Raw genomic sequence first — 17,648 nt, 5'->3', positions numbered from 1 at the left:
GACTTAAAACAAACAATAGCATGATGGTGTCATTCACGGAGGATGTAGAGAGGTTTTGTGAAGGCCACAACCTGAATATAAAAAAAACCTACTAACAAAAGACCAATAGTTGTAACTGGAAATAAAGAACCAAGGGCACTGCTGAATAAAATTTTCATGCAGTATATCTGCTTATGAGTGGAAAAGAAGATGGGAGGAGGTATATGAAACACATAAAACATTGTTTTTCCTATAAACATCGTGAAATGAAAAATCTATTTCATGTCACATCTATTACTAAATTATTGCAGCTACCTATGCTACTACATTTTGACTTTCAAGGGTTGAAGAAAAACAATGTTGGTGAGGTCATAATATGACGAGTGCCTCATTCAACATAAACAAAAACATGCTACAGCCAGCTTGAAGACAGGACAGTCACAATTCACGCCAAGTGCAAATAGCAGCAGAGAAAAAGATCTCACAACTTACAACTACTAGCATGCTGGATGTTCAGGCACATTCCTTTGCTCCTCCTTCTTAGTGCACAGAAACAGGGCTATCGCCTCGATTTGCCACTAAAGGAAACTCAGTCTCTTGTCTGCAGTTTCATATTCCAGCTCTTGAAGTATTCCCAAGTCCACACAATGTGTAGCTGTGTAGCAAATGCCCACTCCCTATACTCCACATCAACTCCCTGTCTTGATATCTGCTTTCTTGCCTCTCTCCTAGCTTCAGTCATTTACAGCATGGGCTAAGCCAACGAAACAATCAGATCAGGTGCTCAGTAATGGGGGTTAGCAGCAGTGAGTAGTGGAGAGCTGGTTACACCAGGAGACAGCTCGGAGTTCCTTTTCTTCCCAATAATATTTGTAGTAGTACTACTGCAAGCAGAACATAAGTGTGCCCCAGCATTATCTCCTTCAAAGTACTGGGAAGCTGACATCTCAGGAAGCAGAAGCAGTCACCTCTAGGTGATCTGCCTCAGTAGATATTTACAAAACATCCACGGGATTCCTCACACCCGCTCACTAGCATGTCATTTTCCTCTCTTTTCTCTTCTGAAACCAGACCTATTCTGAGGCACCTCTTTTGACCTGGTTCAGGACTGGGCGGGTGCAGCTGGAGGGCCATGTTTGAGAGGTTTTTGCAATCACCTCATCTCCCTCTCCTTTTCTCTCTTTTACCCAACTCAGTGCAAGTAAGAATAACTAGGGCCAATAGGATGTAAAAGGTAAAAACAGTAATCCATTAGGTCTGAACATTTTAAAACCAAAATATGCTGATCAAGATTTTTTATGCAAAATGAAACACCCAATGTTCTCAAAACTTGATTTAATTTCAGATTAAAAAAAAAAAAATCTCAATTTTATATTGCAAAATCTCGAAAGAATCACTTCTAAGTTTTTAAACTAGTTTATACAGGTAATTCACAACTAGTTACCGAGCCTTCTTCAAAGCCCATATACTCCCCTCTAACAGAAAATAATTGGAGAAAAACACTGATCGAAAGTTTTAAACTGAAATGTACCATATATTCAGTGCAATGAGAAATACCAGTAGTTATGCATGTTTTTCTCCTTTCAGGCGTATTTTTGCTGTCCACTTTTGTTTTTTCAAATTGAACACTTTAGTCTGCTTCTGATGTGAGTTTATGATTTCTTCTTTGTTCTTACTCTTTCTTCAAACTACTTTAATTTCACATTGCTCTTGTGCCAAGCAAGCAAAAAAAATATATATATCCTGTCCTCCTTAATCTTTACATACCAATTATTATCTGTGTCCTTACTCCATGGGAAAGGATCTCTAATTGTTCTAACATACAACTCCTCTAGACCTTTACAGCCCCTTAATAATTATCCACAAATTCAACAATATTTCTAGTTCTTCCATTTTTCAGATATTAAGATGCCATTGAAAACATTCTTGTATTTGAATACCAGTAAGGAAATACAGCATCATAAAAAAGGGCATGGAGTTTATAATACCCCTTTTGTTATACAGGGAAAACACCTACATGTAGTTTTTGCTCATTTGGATATAAAAATAGAAGTCATAGCACTGACTGTACCCATAGCTACAGGAAAAGAACTTCCTCCTTAATCCAAGCATAGATATTTATAGTTATTTTGGGTGAATCCATTGACATATGATATGGGTAATTACTATTGATTAAGCACCAAGTACTTAGGTACAATAAAATATATCTTTCCTGCCTAAGCCTATAGTTAATGAGCATGCATGATCAAATTCACTCATAATGCCAGATTAGTTTCATTTAATTTAATCAAGTTACATTGACACAAGCGTATATTTATTAACATTTCAGTGTTCAACTCAGCAAAACAATTATGTTAGTAAATCTGTTTGCAATATCTACACAAATATTGGTGGTATTAACAGTTTTTATAGATCTATAAATTTCAAAAAGTTTCTGAGTGAAAATATAGAGCAAGTCAGAGACACTAATCTGAAAATAAAGAAAAACAAATTAAAACTCCCTACCTAATAGCAGTATGGAAGGACTCCAGGTTCACATGGTGAATTACTCAAGAATAATGAAATCCTTAATGGACATATAGTATATATTTTCTAGAAAGAACTGAAGTCAGCTGACGTAATTTAAACCTCTTGGTTCACCTTTTTATCAGTATTAGTTTGTCAACATCAGTAAAGACTAACTATTGAAAAATTCAATCATTTCAATGTACTTACAGCTGAATTTTCTCATCATGTGACCAACTATCCACAAAGTCTCAGTGCCATTAAGAAGTTTTGAGGAATATATTATTTGGTACTGCCAAAAAAACATAATTAAAAGAACGCATGTAAATGATATTACTTTTCCAATTAGAAATGTTTTATGATTATTTCATGTCTAAAGTACATTTGGGGGAAAAGCAGGACTTACATTATCCCAAAAGGCAGGTTCCAGCACAATCAATGATACACTGACAGAATTCACAGTAAGGAGTCACAGTAGCGTCCTGATCTTGCAACAGAACTTTCACAAAAAGAACCCTGCACTATTGTAGAATCTCCTTAATTTCAATAGGGCCCTACCCAGACATAATCAGTTACAGAGTCCGCCCATGTGGGAGTAACAACAGTGAAAACAGGACCTGTTCCTTCACACACCTGCAAAAATATTGGGATAAAAAAAAAAAATCAAATTAGTAACATGCAGCAAAACCTACTGATAGCCTGTTTTATTACAGCATTTAGCACATAATAAAGGAGTTCCATACATATTAATATAGGAATTTTTAGCTCCCTCTTTTAAAGAATGTTGGCTTAAAATTGCTTAAGAATTTTATATGGAGTGACAGCGCATTATGGGAGCTTTTACTGATATGTATTTGAAATATAAAACTTTAATTATTATTTTCTAAAAAGAAATTAGCCTAATTTATTTGGTCTATGATGCAACTCACTTTTCAGTGCTTAAGCTTTCTTAAAATCTGTCCCACAAGACCCATTCTGAGGATGCAGTATAGGCCTGTGAATTTACGGAGGTCTTCATGATCATGAAAGTATCTGACTACATACAGCAGCATGCAAGCCAAGGTCTTTGAAAACACATGGAAAAAGGTAGCTTAATATTTGTCATTTTTAGACTAAAAATGGTCATTTTTTTTCAACAAAAAATCCTTATGAAAATCAACTATAAGTAATTATTTAAAACACAGGAAGCATACAACATAATGTTAAACAAGAATATATCACCACTTCACTGTTCACACCGAACTTAACATTCATTATTTGACCTTACTGTTCTTATTAAAAGCACATCTATGTTAAACTTTAAAAGGAAAATACTATAAGTTACAATGTTTTTATATACTATATAGCATTTAAAACCAGGTTAGTCATAGGTTCCATGAAATAATGTAACAGGTGACACTGTGCAAGAGTATTGGTGATAAAGGTTGTAAGAACAACCACTAGATCCTAGAAACATGCTGAAGACATTTCTTCATTCCTTTAATACAGACAGCATTAGGGAAACAACAATAATTAAAAAAAAAAAAAAAAAAGAAGCTGGGATCTAACAGAAGAATCAAAGAATCAAAAGATGCACATAAAGGGAATGCAGTCTTTTATTTTTTTCACCAGTTGTTCTCTTCCTGGCTTTGATTTAGTGAAACAACAGACATGAAAATAAGCATAAAATGGATAAGAGCATCGCAGTTCTTCATTCCTTCCTGCCAGGCTGATGGTTTTCAACTGGGCAGAAGGACAAATGAAAATATTTAAAATACATATTTCAAACATCATGACAAATTTCAAGGCAGTTGTCTTACCATATTGGATTTGGAGTGTTTTTTCTCATGTACTGCTTTTAAATTTTTTGTTTCATATGCATGACTCTTAGGCTTCTGTTATTCTGAGAAATTCAACTGTTTCTAAAGAGCAGTGCTACAGTGCTAAGTTCTGTTTAAAAACTGGTTCCCATCTACCATGACACAGAAAATTTTAAAATATCAGACATCTGCCAAGTTAGTGCTGCCTACCTGAGCCTGCAAAGTGAGTGAGCCAATATCTCTGTCAAGTGTAATCTGCCCATTTCTCACTGAGAAGAAAGGACAGACCATACCTTTCAGGACAATCATGTAGCTACAGATTTAGCATTTCCCAAGTCGCAATACAATGTGGTAACTTGATGCAGCCAGATCCTAATATTGTTTTCCGTCCCTGTGCCTAGCTTCACATCTTTCTTCACAAAGGAAGTTAATTGGAATACAATGCATGTTTCCTGTACTGTTCCAAGAGTGTAGGTTGTAGGATGGGTCAGGGACACATAGCTGTGGTCAGTTTCTGGGGCGAGCTGAAAATACAGTTTTATAATTTTGACAGTCTAAGGAACAGCTCAGAGCTGCCATCCAGTCAAAGAAATTAAACATACTGAAGCTGTCTCAACAGTTCCCTTCTCTGACGTGGATAGGAAAAACATGCATCTAACCCAGGTATAGAAACTACTATAAAATGGAATGATTCATAAATGTTTTGGGAGACTACAAGGCCCTGGCAAAAACACTATTTTTTTTTTTTTCAGGACTAGCAGAAGTAATGAAGTCTAGTTTCCTATCAGCATGCTTGTATGTGCCACCAACACTCTTATGCAGTAATCGCAGGCTGACACTATCCTGGCTGGTTTCCCCTTCCCTTCCAAACAGATTTCCCTAAATTCCTGCAGAAAACACCAGCTTATGACTTTTCTCAAAGAAAAAGAGGCAGCTTACACTGTGGCTAGGTCTGAGCTACACATGCGTTAACTGGCAGACTAACAAAGAATGCTGACTGGCAAGTCAACAGGCTGAATAGAACAGAAACTTTCTGGATCCATTTTTTCTACCCCGGGAGCACCAATCTGAGTCCCTTTTCTACTCCCACCTGCTAAATTTCACTCAAATAGTAGAAACATGACTTTGTGAGTTCTGTCTCTGTATCAAATGCAGCTGAAATTAAGTGGTGGATTCAAAAGTTATTAGGAGACAACACAATCCTGTATATCTTGTTTTGTTCAAAAATTGGGCATGAAAACATTGTAGCATAATCACTGTGAAAATAACTGATTAATTTTATGTCACTTATTGTTTTCATTCAGGAGTTACACCACAAACTCAGTTATAACAGAACACAGATTTTTACATAGTGATAGCATAAATGAATCCAGAGCATGTAGAAATTGTTTCAATAAAATTGGCTTTGTTTTGACACTGTGAACAGGGCCCTAAATACACGCTGCTTCATAAACGTGAAAACGTAACAGGAATAGAATTTTGTATCTATTTTTTGAACTTACCAAAACTGCACTTGACTGCCCTTCATGAAGATCCCCACTTCTCTTCCAATTCCATGCTGTCTCTCCTAAGGCTCAAGAAAAGTTCAGTGATACATAGCTCAATAAAAGAACAGTGACATTAAGTCTAATTAATCTTTTCAGTATACCTGGACTTTCGTGGGATTTTTTGTTGGTTTTTGAGTTTTGTTTTGTTTTTCTAGAACAAGCATACTTATTCTTACAGAATCACTTTAAAATCCTGATCCTACTGTCTGGATCCAGATCCTGAAATCTCAATTTAGAGAATAATTTTTAATAATACGCAAGTTCCAGTTCCCTTTTTCATAAATGGCATCCACAATGCTCTGCTTACCCTTTCTACTCCTCTAGCACTACATTTTGACCTGTATGTTTCTCACCAAAAAGGCATCGTTGAAATCAGAGCGGTTTATTTGTTGTTGGATTCCAGGAAGTGATGGAAGTAAGGAAACTGAAAAAAAGTGTAATGACCTCTCCAAAACTTTAGTAAAGAGAGACAAAGAATAGTCAGTGTGGAAAAGTTAATAGAAAACTGGACATTAGAGGAGAGGTTAGCAGGAACAATGGGTATAAGAAGAGTCAGGGAAGTGAAAGTGATTTAGCCAAAAAGGAGATTGAATAAAAGAAACAAAATTATCTTCTTAGCAGAGCAATGAGAATGGGATTTTCAAAACTGTTTGACATTGGCTTATCTTTTCTTCTATTGAAGTAAAAGTACATCAATTCCAAAAATGCTTTAGGAAAACCTTTAAGCCACTTAACTTGAACCATTTCACTTTAAGCACGTGGAATATCTAAACTCAGCTCAGCTAAACAACTAAAGAAGTGCTTACATTTGAAAACAAATGTAAATTATCTTGTAATCATTCCCTATGTCTGTAGTATCAAGCACGAATTCAAATCTGAGCCCATACTTCTTACTCTGCTAATATACAGACTCACACTTAGGTACTAGTCTGGACTGACCCTACCTGTTATCAGATGGGCAAAGTCAAGTACAAGAGCGAGAGACTAATGTGGATTCGAACTCTTCCCTCAAAAGCCATACTCATGCAAGTATTGTGACTTAAGTAGAAGATTAATTGTTTGATGAAGCAGAATGTAAATAATTAAGTGCTTAAAGTTAATTCAAGAATCAAGTCTCAAGAAGAAAACTAAAGAAAGAGTGACTGAGAAAGAAAAAAGAAACAGATTGTTGAATCTGTAGTAAAAAAAAAATGACCTGTGGGTTATATCTCAATGCACTCTGCCTGAAAACTACTGCTTCTTTCTGGCTTAAGTATTAAATATTATTAATACACTAAATGGTAAATAACTGGCAAAGGTTAAATTACTTCAGAGTTTGGTAACAGTACTAAAGTAATTCTTAACACAGGCTGCAGTTCAGTTATTGGTACAAAGGGCTCACCATCTCTTTTGCTTTTTGCAAACACATTTGCCCTTCCAAACCCAACCTGGTAAACAGCTGGGAAAGGGTTAACATCCCATATTCCAATCTCTATGGTAACAACCATAGAGAGAGAAGAGAAAACATGGAAATCATAAGATGCTATTAGGTTCTGTCCCTTTCACTCCTTACTCTACAATACAGTTACTAAAGGAAAACAGAAATTAAGCCACTTTTTGAGATCAAAAAGTGAATTAAAAAAGGTCTGGGGCATCTCTCAGCACTCTGTGAACTTCTAAACACTACGATCTGGATAATTTTGTGCACTGCTATTTTAAGCTGTCATGTATCTAAATGACCAGAAAGCTAATATCAACACTAAACAACTATGTTCTTACACACACACCCCCTGCTACCAATATTCCACCCTTTATCTATAGCTGTAAAAAAGGAAACTCCCTGTTTTTAAGAAGTGTGCTTAATAAATCCACACATATAAGAGTCATTACTTGATGAAAGTAGGGCGTTAAGACAGTAAGTTAGAGACAGAATTAGTTCCTCTGTGGATACAGTCACTTTTTCATTAAATGGTTGAATACAATAATGTTTTGTTTTTCTCAGGAGAATTATGAGCATTACTAAAATTTTATAAATGTTTTGAAGCTCAGATTTCAAAATTTCCCAGAAATTAAGAAACTAGAGAAGCTAATGAACAACTTACATCAAGCTGCTTGAAAATAAATAAATTCAACTGCATAAAAGCAAACAAATTATTATTAGCTAAAGCATTTCCAGATCCCTCACTCCTGCATTCATTTCAGTAGCATTTAATTTAAATGCAGGCATATATATCTGCAAAGTTTAGGCTTCAATCTTTCAAACAATTCCACATATCTGAACTTCACTCCTCTAAGTAGCGCTACTAATAAAACTACTAATGTGAACAGAGTTAAGCACGTGCACAAGATAAAGGCTAAACCAACTAATAGAGAAATTAGCTCATGAATTCAGAGTATCACTAACTTATTACTTTTGAAAAGTCAAGGACAGCTAAGAAGATAGCAAAGCTTGAGAAATTAACAGCTGAAATACTTGGGAGAGGAGGAGAAATTAGGTTATGGTCCCAGCAATTACCCTACAAAAAAAAATCTAACTTCAATACCTATTAAATAGCAAAATCCATGCTAGGAAGAAAAAAAAAAAAATATAGAGCATCCCCTCAACTTAATAGGCATGACAACCACACTATTTTCTCACCATTTGATGAGTCCTCTTCAGTTCAAAGCTGAAGTTCATGGGTGCTGTGGAGAAGATCACTTGGCAACTGCTCTGCTGTAATTAATCCATGAATAAAGAATAGGCTTCAGTTTTCACAGATACCAAGCCAGCACTTTTCACAACCACTAAATCCATAAAATTATTAAAATATTTAGAAGTTACAGCCAGGCCACATTGGCAAAACCTTACCATGGAACCTAAGTTTAATAACAAATCTTTCTTAAATCTTCAGGGATATGTTCATGATTATGAGTCAGGCCTATAGCTATGTTAGAGTCAACATTACAATATCTGAATGAAATACAGTAAATCCAACATTTTGACTACACCATTAGTCTTTATGCTACATTGAGCATTTTAGAGGTTGAAAAAGAAAAGTTAAATTGAAAGCTGGCTACTGAAAAATTGGGAGGTAGTCTACAGTACAAAACCTGCTAGGTTTTCTTTCATCTGAAGTTTATAGGAAGTCTAATAAAGCAGATGCAAGTTCTAAACCAGCACATACTTCTTGCAGTCCTTACTGCCTACAGAAGCATCCCTAGATCAGGTCTATACCGGCAAATTCAGAACCTTGTTTTCACCATACAATAGCAAATGCTGTACACTTCTGTCCTTTCTGGATTACAACCCCTGTCATTGCTAGCAGACTGAAATTGTGAAAGTAATGAATTCCAAATCCTATATTTGTCAGGATAAATCAGGCTACAGAAGGAAACTCATACATGAAAGAGGATGTTCAGCTGCAGTTACAAGGCTATTAAACTGAAACTTTAAACTTCAACTGATATCAAACTTACAGAGAAGGTCTGCAGTGAGGCTTATATGAACCTGTAACAGGGATCTAGAAGGCTGGATGAGCACCAGGGGCAAGGCAGGGCTCATATTAGAAAAATAAGTTTAAAAAATGTTTGAATTCCCGTGGGATGTATGTCCATATGCCATATAAACACAGAATACCAAAGTAATATGTAGATGTGCAGTTACTGAAAAAAGATTATTACAATTACTACATGTGGATCTATCTTGGTGCCCTCCAACTAGTCTAACTTACCTAGGAAATGGACCAGATGAAGGTCATGAAATAATATGCAAGTATCCAGGCAAGCCAAAGAATCTAACTAAAAAGTTACATGGTAACGACACAATGCCGGCTTTTATTACAACAAATTCCTCTAATCCTCATGGTTGTAAAATAAATCTTAAAAACACACAGCAAGGTAATTTGTAAAGTAATATGTGCCTGAGTCAGAAGACAGCCTCCAGCCTTCTAATCACCCCTAACTAGGCTATAAGCTTCCGTGACATTTTGGCAGAGAAGTACCTTGCTTTGGTTTTGCCACCTCTCAACTGGACCTAGGCAATTCAGTATATCCAAGTATGAAACTGGATACTCCAAACTCTGTAAACTCCAAATGCAGGAAGCTGAGAGGATGTCACCTCAGCAATGTGGTTTATTATAAGTCACTCTCTTCCACTCTATACTAATTTTCTCTAGGATTTTAAATTACAAATTCAGGGTCTCAAGATCCTCCAGGGCCTAAATCCAGGATTCCTAAAGAAATGTCTACTAAGTCTCTAGACTGCATCCAGTTGTCAAACGTTTCCCTCTTCTGACATAAGAGAACTTGTGCAAAAAACGGGAAGAAGGTACGATTTCTAGAGACAGAACTTTCTCAGGGCTGGTGCAAATATATGGAATGAATGTGCCTAAGAGCTAAGGGCCATCAGAAACCTAACTGCATTTTGCTTGAAGAACAAAATATTACTTTGACCTTGCCTCACTAACATAAATACATAATACATATATGGAAGAAAAGACAAATAAAATAAGCTGAAAACATTCAATTGTACATGCACCTTCCCCTGGTGACAAGAGAATAGATAATATGACAAACGCTCGTCATGTCACTTATTACAGCATGAGGAGATTCTCTGACAATACAATGACACGTTCCAAGGATAAGAATCTATAACAGAGGACAAGCACTACTAGAAGTTGTCCAGGTAGTGCTGTAACGACAACTGTGTGAGGAAAGGAGTCCATTATAGAAACTGCAGCTTAACCTCATATTTGCTACCACAGCAGATAAGACTTCTACCATTCTGATGAGCCCAAGTTGTCTGGAATGGAAATTTGATCTAAAGAACTGACATCACTTTTGGTGAGGCTCAAAAGCCCTTTCGTCTCCTTTCCGTCCTCAGCTGGGTTCCTGCTGTGACTTCTTGACTTCACTAGTCACTGAGAAAACAAACTGATGACCCTCTCCCAGATGCTACAGTCAGAGAATGCAATATCCACCTTGTATTACATAGATTTTCAGACTATGGCAATTGTCTTTCTCACTTTTTCTGATACTCAGTTAAATATTTACCCATTCTGATCCTCAAATTACTATAACAGTGCATTATGTAACGTAAGTCCCAGAAATATGAATGGAAGATGTAAATCAAGATGATTACATTAGGTTTATGTTTTGTGCAGTCTTAAGTAATACCGAGAATAATGATTGTGTAATATCACTATTAGCTTCTTAAGTCTGAAATACAAGAGCATAATAATGAAGAGAACTACTCAGTGTGCTTACACATAATAATATACATTTCAGTCTGTACAGTATTGGGACCTATGTGCATTAAGTATGGAATCTGAGAGCAAATATTGGATATTAGAGGGTGTAAAAATCACACTTTCATTAAAAATCTTAATGAAACCTCAGGAATGACATCTGAAAGAACAATAGTGCGATTCATACAAGAGGATATCATATCCTGTTAAACAGAATGACATAATATCATCTATATCTTATTCTAATATTACGGTTGGAAAAATGGGTGAAAAATAATAACTAAAATTATTTTAGGGCAAAACTATACATAATCTAAGTACAGAGAAGTGGTATCAGCAACAACATAATTTTATATTTTTCTTTACTGTTTTCACTGCTATTCCTACTGCAAATCCCTGTTCTCACAGGCACATAACCTTCAGAAAAAAAATAGAAGACATTTGCTATCATTCTTTCCAGTTGAAAGGCACACTTTCTGAAAATTTCACGCATGGTAATTTTAATAAAATAACAGCAAAAATGTAAAAATACTGCAAATAATTTATATTTTCTCCTTTTTAACAGAAAGGTTTTGCAAAGGAAGTTTTTTCATCTAATTTTCACTGAGAACTTGCCTTAAAAAATTAGTAATCAATTTCTTTAGCAATACTGAACCTGAAATCCGAGGAAAATATAGTAACATAAATGTATGTTAGCTATATAATTACTTACATGTTGCCTTTTACTACTTTTTCACTAAGGAGCTCCAGAGTTACATATTTTCTGAGTAGCAGCCGTTTTCGTAGCCATGATGGTCTAAGCTTTTTGAGCCCAAAAGCTTGCTGTTTTCTACTGTGTCAGTTGGTGTAAAAAAAAAAAAAAAAAAAAAAAAAGACAGAAATTACCTCTCCGTTCAAAACTTGTTCTGCTTATATTTTTGTCAGTGTAGCTGTAAAAGGGAGCAGTGGAAGCAAGGGAAGCATTAGGCCCTGAGCCTGCTAACGTTCGTCTGCAAGTAGTCCAACTAAGTCTGAGAGGACCAGCTCACAGACGTGCAGGGAAGATTTTGAAAGTCAGTGGGAACAGAGCTCCCAAACTCTCATTATGTACTTTTGAAAATCTTTGCCCAAAGTCATGGGAACAACTGCTCGCAGATCTGAGGCCTCGGCTTTTGACTGCTTTCCTTTCCCTTTTAAAAAGCGGGACCAGATTAAAAAAAAAAAAAAATACCACTTAAGTAAAAAATCGAGAGGAGCCGCTCGCACGCTCGCAAGGATGCGTTGGGTCTGTACAAAGGCAGGGGTCGGCACAGCCCGCGGAGAGCTCACACACGGGAGAGAATCCCTCAGCAGTCAAAAGTCAAGTGCAGACCGGTGCTTCGGGCGGCACCGCAGCCTGCCTGCCCTCCCTGGCTTTCCGCAGCCAGCGACCTCCATCTCGGTTTCCCCGTCTGTGAAATGGGGACAGGAGCGCTAACCCAACTATCAGGTACCTTATGATCCGTCACAACTTGGGTCCGGGGGAGGGGGGGAGGTGGGTTCGGCGTGAAAATGAAAGTTCACGTTTGTCCCCCCGAGCACTGCGAGCAGCCGAGGCGGGAGCGCTCTCAGAGTTGAACCTCGCTCCGTCAAGTTCCTCCGAGAGATATTTTTTTTCAAATGACCAGCATACGGCACTCCGGGCCCAATCTGCCCTAAGATGCGCCCACACAGCCCCGCTCAGCTTCGCTCCGCCGGAGGCTGTTCGCAAGCCCGGGCGGGGGCGGGGAGGGGTGGTGGTTGGGGCGGGAGGTGGGGAGGGGGGGGTCGCGGGGCCGCTGCCGCCGCGGCGGGCGGGAGCGGGGCCGCTGCCGCGGAGCCGGTGCGGCGGAGCGCGTGAGGCGGCGGGAGGGGGAGGGGGAGCGGCGGCTGCTAGGGCGGGATCGGGCCCGCGGGTGCCTCCGCGCGATGTGGGCAAGCGCCGAGCGCTTCGAACCCTCCGGCTTCGGCGGGGTGCGCGCCCGGGGCGGGGGGGGTTGCAACCTGAGCGCTGCGGGAGCCGCGGGGGTCCTCGAAGGCGCGGGGGGGGAGGCGCTCTTCATATTTTCCTCAGGCGCACATCCCCCACCCCCGCCGGCTTCCTTTCCCTACCTTCCCAAAACGCGCTGCCCCCCCCTCCCGCGGCGCCTTTACCTTGACAAGTCCGCGGGGCCGGCGGAGGTCTCGCTCCCCCTCTCTCTCCCACACACATCTCTAACGCGCCACCTCTCCCCCACGGGCCGGGACTCCGGGTGACATTTCTCTCTCCCCACTCATTCTCTCTCCCTGTCTCCCCCCCTTCTCCTCCTTCCCCCCCCCTCCCCATTAGTGGCGGTTGGGTTGGTAGCGCGGGAGCGCGCGCTAGCGGGGAGGGCGTGGAGCGCGCGCTGGCTGCGAGCGGGGGGAGTGCGGGGGGGTGGAGGGGGAGGGGCGGCATTGACAGCGAGCGCCGTGTCCGTAGCGCTGCCTCAGCCCGAGCCGCGCTCCCCCGCCAGCCCCCCCTCCCTTCCCGGCATGCCCCAGGGCAGCGGGGCTGGCTCTAACGAATTTGAATGAAGAGCCCTGCTCTTTCGGCGCCATTTTCGAGTGATGCCCGATCGCATCGCTGCCGCGGGGGAGCCGCGGCTCGCGGGGCCGCCCGCCGCCTGCTGCCAAAAGTCACCTCCCTCCGCCCCCCCCTCCTTTCCCCCTCGCCGCCGCTACCACCGCCGCCACCACCGCCGCCGCGCCTCGGAGCGGGTGCCGCCACCGGCATAGGCGGTAAGAGCCGGGGGGACCGGGCGCGGCTGGGGCAGAGGGAACTGGGCGGGCGGGGGAAGCCCGTCTTCGGAAAGCGGGGGCAACCTGTGCCCTGCCGCCGCCCGCTTGCCGGGGAAAGTCGCCTCAGGAGCTCGGCGGGCAGCAGGCGGGAGGCTCCCGGAGGCGGCAGCAGGTCTCGCCGCTGGCTCCTGGGCGGATCTGTCACTCGCCTCCCTCAGCCTCAGAGGGTGGGAGCGGCTGCCTCCTCCGGCAGGTAACCCCGCTTCCCCGGGGCGGCGGCGGGCAGCATCTCACTCTAGCGGGGATCCCGGGAGCCCCGCTTCCCACCCCCGGCGGCCCGCCCCGGGGGACAGCGGCGCGGAGGCCGGCGGGGGGAGCTCGGGGCGGGCGGGAGGCGCGGGACAGCCGGAGCGGAGGGTCGCGTCGCGGCCCCGGTGTGCGCCCCGCTCTCCCGTGACATAACATGACAGGCTTTCCTCTGATCTCCCCCCGCTCCATGCCACCCCCACCCCCCCGCGGATCCCTCCCTCCCGCCTTCTCCCCCGCCTCTCCGCCGTGGAAATTTCGGAGCGGCGCTCGGGACGCGGCGGCTCCTGCTTCCCAGCTCTGCAGCAGCGGCCAGGATGACTTCCCCACTTACATGCACATCTCCCTTTCTTGCTCCCGCTCCCACCACCCCTTCCTCTTTCCCCGTGTTTTCGTAACCCGGATTAATGCCCCTTCGCTCTTTCTCTTCCTCTCCCTTCTTTCCCCCTCCTCCCCCTCCCCCAAATATGAGGACAACCTTCGCATTTTTCCTCTGCTTGTTTCCTTTCCATGTTAGCAGATTAACTTCTTCATTTAAGCGCTTTCTCCACCTCCCACTTAAGCGCTTGATTTCCCGTGTCACGATATCGGAGCTGCCTTTAGCAGAAACCTGGGTGACGGTTATGCTGCCACATGCTATCACATTTATCATCTCTGTCCCTTTGGGTATTAACGAAGGGCCAAAGTGCTGTTCATCGCCTATTGCACGGGGCTATTTTTTCCCCATATCAGCGTTAAAACGCGAGTTTCCTTCCTGAACTAGAGGGGGGAAACATAATCCGAGGCCATTTGAATCGTGCCAGCTATTTGTAGGTGTTTTTCTTCTCCTCCCACACACCCCAAAACCGAGTAAATACCCTCCCCATAGATATCGCAGTATTAGACTGGGCTCAGAACTGGCCATTCACCTCCTCTTCTCCGCCTACAAAATTCTCTGTCTCTGTCACCCGGGTCGCTATTTGTCATTGGCTTAGCTATTTTTTGGTGGCTGTTTCTATGTCATTTCTCGGTGGCCGGCAGCTTCTCGGTCTCTCGTAGCTGTACGAGCGCAATCGTGCTTATTGTGATAGGCGCCGAAACCGCTCTCGCAGTCTATCTGCCGAGCGATTCCCCCGCCGCACACACTTAATATGTGACACGGTGCCTTTTCCTTCACGACGCCGTTTAACCCTCTCGGGGCTGGGTTTGGCGTGGGCGCTCGCGTTTTCGGAGTTGCGCACACACACGCAAGACATCTTTTCGTGGCGGCGGTTCCCGAGTGGGAGCGCAGGCGGGGATAACGCGGGTAGGAAGCTCCATAGCAGCGCGGTGAGCGCTGGCAGGCCAGCGGGCTCCTTCCCAGCTACAATTTCTAGCGTTACTTTTTATTCCTCTTCCTACTTCCCTCTTCACTTTCGGCCACCCGACCGTGGGGGGGTTAAATTATTTTTATTTTCTATTTTTTTGTTAGTGTTATGTTGTTTTCGAGGGGGGTTTTTTTGGTATTTATTTTCCGGAGGCAGGAAGGCGTATGGATATTTTCCCCGATGCCGTGTGATCGGCGTGCGCTCGGGGCTGCCGTCGAGCTGGCGGGCGCGCAGGATGCGCAGCGAAGGGGCAGCATCGGGCCCCCGTTAAGGCGTCCGTTCAGCAGATACCGGACCGGCTGCTGCCCCCCCTGGCTGGCTGCGGGGACGCGAGGCTGGGGATGGGAGGTTGGACCGGGTCACAGCCTTTCCCCGCTCCTCTCCCCCTACTTCCAACCCCCTTCCCCCCCCCGCGCACATCCCTCCCCGGCGTTCAAAGCCAGACCCGGCCGCCTTGCGCTGAGCACCCTCGCCGCTGAAAATAACGAGTTAACCGAAGAACGTAGGAGGGACGTAGAGAAGAGTTGGGGTGCAGAAGTGCTGTACAAAAGATTTCTGTGTACATGGCTGAGAGCGTGTAGTCTTAAAGTGAAATGCAAAACTTAGATTTTCCAGCATGGCAACTGGATTATGATTCAAGGTATTTTCTGTGTAACACAGAAATACAATAGTTCTGGGAGGTTTTTCTGCCTCGAATCCTTAGTTTCACTGGATTCTTTTAATCCACTACACAAATTACACTTTTTCAGTTATTTTTTCCTGTAAATAACTGCCTCGTTTGTCTCTGAAATTTGTACCTTTATGCCCTGATAGCTAGAAAATTCAGTTTAATCTCTGAAACTGTGATACTAGTAAGATCCTATTGAAATTTAACACTTATTTCTTTAGATTTACATCGTTTCCTTCAGAATGCTTTCAGAAATGTTTTTAACAGTTAGTATGGGAATGTGCACAAAGCTGTTTCATTGTAGCTGTGTACACTTCGAAATATCAGGATTTGAAGAGATTTACACTATTCAACAGTGGAAGTGCGCTTACAGACACTGACTTTCACTTTCAAGGAAATAACTGTCCTGACTCAAAGCAAATTTAGAGAAAAATAAATCTATAATTCAGTACTGTACAGGTGCATATGCATTTTTCCCACTATTTGACAGTCATGTTCAGTAGCATACAATTTATACCTATTTTTATTTTAATTAGAATCTGTGCTTAGCACATATTCGACTACAAAAAACAACTGTTCTTTTCAGCTTTTTTATTTATCAGCTGCACCATTCCCATATTTTACAATTACATAAGGGTGGGTGTGGCTAAAATGAAAGCAGTAAGCAATGTAATATCAATATATAGTGTATGTTAAGTAGGTTTTCCTCTCTCATATTTGATGTACTCCTTATTTTGAGATATTTGAGGAAAAAAAATCACATAGCTTAAATAGATTCTCGTAGAACTGCTTGCATTTTTTACCTTAGTTAAAATGTCAAACATTAACTGGGATTACTTGGCCCTGGAAAAGTTACTTTCAGAGGAAATATCAAATGAACTTAAAGATCTAAACATATATATTTACATTATATCAATAAGTGAAAGCTAAAGGTTTATGCTGAATAAAATATTGCTTAGGTATACCATATAGCATAGTGTGGGGGTAGTTGTAGGTTTTTTTGTTGTGTCGTCTGTGTGTTTTGTTTTGTTTTGTTTTTTAATTTCTTTTCAGTCTTAATCCTTTATCCTGATTCTTAGGAAAAAGTCCAAATAAGCTTCTGTTGTCTCTTTTAATTTTTTATTTTTTTTTTTTTAACCCACTAAGTTGTACTGAAGGTTTCCAAGAGGTATCCTTGCATTTTATAGATACAAATCTACTGAAGCTTGCAGTAACTCTGAGATTTTTTAATTTTAAGAAATAAGAGTAGTTTGAAAGTGTGACTATATGTGATTTTTGCATGTGTTAGGGTAATATTGCATGGGAAACCTGTTGTAGTAACATTTTAAAAGCAGACTATGTATACGATTACAACATGTTATAGGGTTCTTTTTCTCTGGTTGGTTGGTTGTTAAGCTTTTTAGCTTAGCTTCTGGAATTCTGAACTTTCTACTATTCCATTAAAAATAAAATGTAATGGAAGGAATTTTGCTGCTAAATTGTAATCTTTATTTCCTTAATTATCTTTATAAGTCAGATTCTGCAGTGAAGTACAAACT

General features: G+C 41.5%; 1 long non-coding RNA gene across 1 annotated transcript in view; it reads left to right on the top strand.

Annotated features, from left to right (window-relative positions):
* The window catches only part of LOC308047655, a 50,935-nt gene extending 40,399 nt beyond the window's left edge, over positions 1 to 10,536 (top strand). The window contains exon 3 of the long non-coding RNA XR_013923052.1: positions 5,036 to 10,536. This is a non-coding gene — a long non-coding RNA (uncharacterized lncRNA). The remainder of the gene's footprint in view (positions 1 to 5,035) is intronic.
* Positions 10,537 to 17,648: the final 7,112 nt, after the last annotated feature.

This window comes from Nesoenas mayeri (assembly GCF_963082525.1).
Source record: "Nesoenas mayeri genome assembly, chromosome: 1".
Taxonomy (NCBI): Eukaryota; Metazoa; Chordata; class Aves; order Columbiformes; family Columbidae; genus Nesoenas; species Nesoenas mayeri.
Note: the sequence above shows the minus strand (reverse complement) of the source record. Positions and strands in the feature narration are given on the sequence as shown.